This window comes from Anneissia japonica, unplaced genomic scaffold, assembly GCF_011630105.1.
Source record: "Anneissia japonica isolate Jap-2015-1 unplaced genomic scaffold, ASM1163010v1 scaffold288073_len612986_cov165, whole genome shotgun sequence".
Classification (NCBI taxonomy): domain Eukaryota; kingdom Metazoa; phylum Echinodermata; class Crinoidea; order Comatulida; family Comatulidae; genus Anneissia; species Anneissia japonica.
In genome coordinates, this window is record NW_022731366.1 from 103644 (window position 1) to 110071 (window position 6428).

Genomic DNA, 6428 nt, shown 5'->3' on the forward strand with positions numbered 1-6428 from the left:
TAATGAAAAACAATATTGAAATACATTATTGCCAAAAAATAATAATATAATTTTTGGTAGATTATATTCTGTGATTATCAAAACAACAATTTTATTGAACGCCTGTCAGCGCCGAATTATTCCGGTTATACAGTAAGGCCGCCAAAACACCATACTTGTTTAGTGTTAATTAAGAGCCTTTTGTACGAAGAAACATATTTTGACCCAGCATGTTTATAGATTTTGACAGTAAAATGTGTTATGCCTTTATTGATGTTCAAATGTGCACTTTATTCATTTTTTTTTCATATGTTTATTATTTTTAGATAACTAAACATCTTATTTATGTTACCTTTACAACTTTTCTGTGGAATGTTAACACATTTCTTTCTGTAAATTAAAGAATATTCTAGCATATGGTGTAAGATATTTCTTAATTTTTGGTTACTCGACGGGCACGTCCTTACTGCATCTGCTCAAGTACATATCTTACAAATTAACTAATGTACATGACAAAATATGAAGACTCGTAAGAGACACATTTACAATGAACATCATTTTTTTTAAATCCTTTAAACCTAATCATTATATCTGCTAGCTCCATGAAATATTTTTCTGTGGACCCATTTGAATAAATTACAACATATTTCTGCAAAAAAATTAACAAACTTATCACTTTGTCTCTTCTTAATAAATTTTACACGGATAAAATAGAGGTAAATTAAAGATTAAATAGTTTTGAAGATATATCATTTCATAACGAAACACTTTTGCACCCACTAATATAATAATAATAATAATAATAATAATAATAATAATAATAATAATAATAATAATTAAGCATTTATATAGCGCTCTTTACCAAGGGGTGCCCCCCCCCCCCCGCTTAATAACCTGTAACGTGAGCAAACTCTTTAAAACAATAACAAATTGCCACATATATTGCCCAAATACATATATCATCAGGAGAACCTGGATTATTAATCAGTGTCAGAAAACCTGAAAGGAAATTCGGAGCATACAGTGTGCCTTATACTAGAGATCGGGAGGATAGTTGGGCATTCAAAATGGGCCAATGCGTGGCTTGTATTCCAGAGAGAGGTGTATGGGTGGTTGACAATCCTAGATATATTTTGGAGAAAAAAGTAAAACAGACACAAAGCAATTCGCTATACCACCATAATAACGTATTTCTATTAATTTCCTAATTATACATTTAAAATCTAAAACTGACTCTTCGAAATTTTCAATTCCAACTAGATTTGTGAGATTGTGGAATAACCTCCATCCTGATATCCGAAATTATTTCACTATATCTTTTAAATTTGATTTCTTCAAATGCAAGTTTAAAACATATGTTAATGATTTTTAATTGTTCTTTATTGTTTATCATTACTCTTATTCCATTATTATTATTTTATTTATTTATTTATTTATTTATTTATTTTCTGGGAGCAGCACATCTCTAAGGTGACAGTGGTTCCGCTTTTGCTGCTCCCTGGCTCACCTGATTATTCTTTGTTTGTGAATTTCTGATTTTTTTAAATTTTTTTTTTGTAATTGTAATGTTTTATATTGTTAATTGTTTTTGCCAGAATGAATAAAATAAAATAAATAAAAATAAATACCCAATTAGCAGTTTCTTTGTTTTTAAATACACTTTTGTGATGGGAGGTGTTTTTGTTAGCGATCCTATGCAAGTGACCGCTATGTAAATATTGTTTAAGCTACTCTACATTTTGTCATACTTTGAAATGCAAAATTCATATTAATATTATTAGACTTGCCCATAATTTAAGATATTTACTATTTATGTATCTCTTTTTTATGTTGTAAGTTAGTGTTTACAATATTGTTATAGCATGGTACTCTTTCAATTATTCATTTATGTTATTCCCATGATAATGATCTTCTAGGTAGAGTAGGTAGAATACCCTTATGACATGTTTAAACATTATAGTCAATGTTATATGTATCATAATTATGCAGTTCAGTGATTGTTTTATGTATTTAAGTCGTTTTAATAAGGCTACATTCAGTTTTTTCATTATCTTCAGAAGTGACGTAGAAATAAAACATGACCTGGATGAAGATTACAGATTTAATGTCGATTATATTATTATTTATTGGTTCATGATTTGACAAACAGTAAAAGCTCGCAATTATTAAATGCGGTCAATCAATCGACTAACCGGGATCCATCAAACAAATTCAGTTAAATCAAACAAATAAAATTCGACCCCTCAGGATTTGAACCCAAGACCTCCGACATACCATGTGGATGTACTAACAGACTGAGTTATGGGGTCCAGTAGTTTGAAGCCATACCAAATCAACGTAACGATAATATAGTACGAAATAAGAGGAAAATCCAATTGGACCTCTTCGGGATTTGAACCCAGGACCTCCGTCATGCGTTGTAGATACTCAGACTGACTCAGTTATGGGGGTCCAATAGAATTGCAACCATACCCCATCAACGAAACGATGATTTATTATAAAATAAGAAAATAAAAGTGGACCTCTTTGGGATTTGAACTCGGAACCTCCTTCATACTGTTCGGAAGTTCTACCGATTCTTCCGACATACTATGTGGACGCTCTGGCCGATTGAGTACAATTAGACCCATACCAAATCAACGTAACAATGATATAATACGAAATAAGAGGAAAATCAAATTGGACATTTTTGGGATTTGAACCCGTGACCTCCGTCATACGGTTCGGAATCTCCAATGGATGGGGTCAAGTGGGACTGGAGCCATATTTCATATATCGGCGTAACAATGATATAATTTTAAAAAAGGGAAATCAAATTGAACCCCTTCGGGATTTGAGCCCGATCACTCCGACATACCATATTGATGATCTGATCGACTGGAGGCCCTAGTAGAATTAGAGCCATATGCCTATCGTCGGACACAAAATTATATAATCCGACATACGAGAAATATAAAATTCAACCCCTTCTGGATTTGGACCCGACACCTTCCAATCCCACTAGAGCCACGGTGGGGTCTGTTGGGGTTGGAGCCATTCCATCGATGTAAAGATGATACAATACGAAACAGGGTGAAAAATCAAAATCGATCCCAGAGAAAAATGAGAATTTATCAAAAATCTATAGATGATAACATGGATTGCGTTTTATTACAAAGTGCGACAGAGCTTATTACAAAGTGCGACAGCTCATTTTATTACAAAGTGCAACAAACAGTTATTACAAAGTGCGACAGCTCAGTTATTACAAAGTGCGTCAGACTTTATTACAAAGTGCGACAGTTATTACAAAGTGCGACAGACTTTATTACAAAGTGCGACAGTTATTACGAAGTGCGACGATTATTACAAAGTGTGACGCAACATCGTGCAATACACTCTGTATAGACAAAATATAGCAGTATATGACTTTGTGTAGGCCTACTATGTATTTCATTACGGTGTGGAACAGCGACGTTGCGGTTCTCAAATTGTGGATTTCTTTCTGTCTTTGTGCAAGACACTTCGGATCGACGAATTACCCCAATGAATGGAATTACCCATTGATATAGCAAAATGAAATTGAATTACACAAAACGAAAACCCAAATGAAACTGAAGCAGGCCTACGCAAATGAAACAGAATTATCCATTGAAAACCCAAAATGAAAGAAATTACCAAATGAAAGCAAATCTTTCATCAACCTCATCATGACCGTCATTCTCACCATCATCTTCGTCATTATTATTATAATCATCATCATCGTAAAAAATATTAATTACAAGTATAATTATTATCATTAACTCTTTTTAAAATATACTCGATTTCAATTGAGTGAATTAAATATTTATTTCATAAATTTCATAATTTTGTTGATTAAAGTTAAATAACTACGAATGCATTTTAATTTTGTTTTCATTTAATGTGTAATGAAGGCTAACAGTATATAATGCAACGGAACATGGAAGATGGAATGAAACATTACCACAACCCAATCTGATCTTGTCAATAAGAGATTTGTATTTAATGTTTAATGTTTCATAATCGTTAAGAGCTTGAGGGACGGAAAACAGTAGCTACATGCCTTTCTCAAGTGAATGTGACAGATTGAACCTGCATTAAACAGTATGTGTGTACTTACTAACGATGTTGATTCCCCTGTCTTAACCGCTCAGCCATTCGACTCGCAAATGTGTCACACAAAATTAGAAGGATATTGTGAACTGAGATTAAGGGTACAGAAGAAGACACGTGCCCAGCCGCCTAACTGAAAGGGTGCCAAAATAAGCAACTGAGCAAAAATGATTATAGTGCTTCCAAATGTTGTTGTGGTCTACATTTCAAGTGAAATGAAAGGATGTATCTTTTGCTCACCAGGGCGTCAGGTTCTGTCCAGGCTATCAAATTGTGTTCACAAAATTATTATTATTATTATTATTATTATTATTATTATTATTATTATTATTATTATTATTATTATTATTATTATTATTATTATTACCATGTGACATGCCTAATACAGTAAAGTCAATCGTGACGTCATCACTGCAACTCCCAATGTATTTTCAATTCTTTATTTCAAAAAACCACAAAAAGTACAATAGCAGCCCAAAGGCCTGAATTGGAGTACAGATTTACAGCAAAGGTACACAATACATCAAGCATAAAAAATACAATACAAAAAGTTCAAGTACAAAGTCCAATAAAATCAAAATAGAAAAATCGGTCAAGAAAAAAGAACATCAAAAATACGATAAAAAACAATTCAGTCACAAATTCACAAAATAAGAACATCAAAAAAACACCATTAAAAAAATTCAGTCACATTTCACAATATAAAAGGGCATTAAAATCGTAAAAATCAGTTTTACATATTACATAAAAAAGGTCAGAAGAAGAGTGAGTCACTGGTTGATGAGGTTGGTGAGGAAGGGGATAGCACTACTCTTGTATCTTTTAGTGAAGCATAGAGGGTTTTCAAATTTGCGGTGATTTCAAAGTGGCATGATGTGATGTGTAGATTGATTATGGGCGAACCATTTATTGAAACGTTTAGAGCGAAAGCAGTTAAGAGCAAAAGTATGACATATAGCATCTCTTCTCACAGAGAGTTTAGAGAGATTACACTGAAAGAGTGCCCATGTATAACTGCTAAGGTAAGGTACACCAAGAATGAGTTTCACGGCTTTTGAATAGATTCTATTGCATTAGATTGTTTAATAGTGAGGGATGAGTGCCAAACTGGGACACAATATTCAACACATGGGCGGACATATGTCGTATAAACCTTGACCAAATCATCCTTAGGAACTCCAGACTTTTTGAGTCGACGGAGCATATGAATCCTGCGGCTCCCTTTTAAAACAATCTCCAGGATGTGGGTCTCCCACTTAAGATTATTCTGGACCATAACTCCAAGGATTTTCGCCTCATTAACAATATCTAATGAGATATGATCAAGTGAAATTACAGGTGGGTTAGGAGGGGAATAAAGAAAGCAAATCTGCATTGTCTTGCATTTGGTAGGGTTTAAATTAAATTTGCTAGTATCACTCCACTTAACAAGGTCACTTACATGGGTTTGCTTAGTGATGGTTCATTCTTATTATGCACCTCGACCAAGCTGATGTCATCAACATACATAATGTAATTCAAACCATTACTATTATTACATGCACTGTTAATGGTAGCAAGAAAAATAATAGGGCCTAATTTGGTGCCTTGTGCACACCACATTGAACAGTTTGCCAATCAGACAACTTGGAATGATAATGTACCCTCTGTCTTCTAGACGAGACAAAATCAATTATCCAAAGTATGATTTCAGGCCTAGTTCCTAAGGTAAACAGAATATTGTTTACAGCAACAGTATGGTCGATATGATCGAAGGCTTTAGAAAATTCGGTTAGTACAAGTGTTCCTATGGAAGAGCCTGAATCATATGACTTATATAATAAATCTAACATTTCGATTAAATAATGAGTAGCTGATGTCCCTTTGAGACATCCAAATTGAAAAGGATTAAGATTTGAATGGATATCATTAAGGAGCCATTCGTAAATAAATTCCTCAGCAATCTTGGCGAACTGGGAGGTCAGTGATATTGGTCTGAGTTTGTCAATTGTAGCTGGTGTTTCCTTCGGAAAAGGGACAACTATTGCGTCTTTCCATGGTGAAGGTACAATGCCTTCCTTAAACGACGAATTCAAAATGTCAGTGAAAGATATACGGTAGCGAGTTCGCAAGCAAAAGTTTTGATAAGTTTGTTGGGTTCCTTATCGGGACCAACAGATTTACTGGGCACATACTCGTGAAAGCTTAAGATATACATCCCATAATGTAACTTCAGGAGGGCGATTAGCAGGTAAGTAGCATGACAGTTTACTTAAGTCGATAGGGGGTAAAGATTGAACATGATCAGCAAATTTTCAACTAATATGCTTCGGAAATTGCTTGCACATTTGATGCAG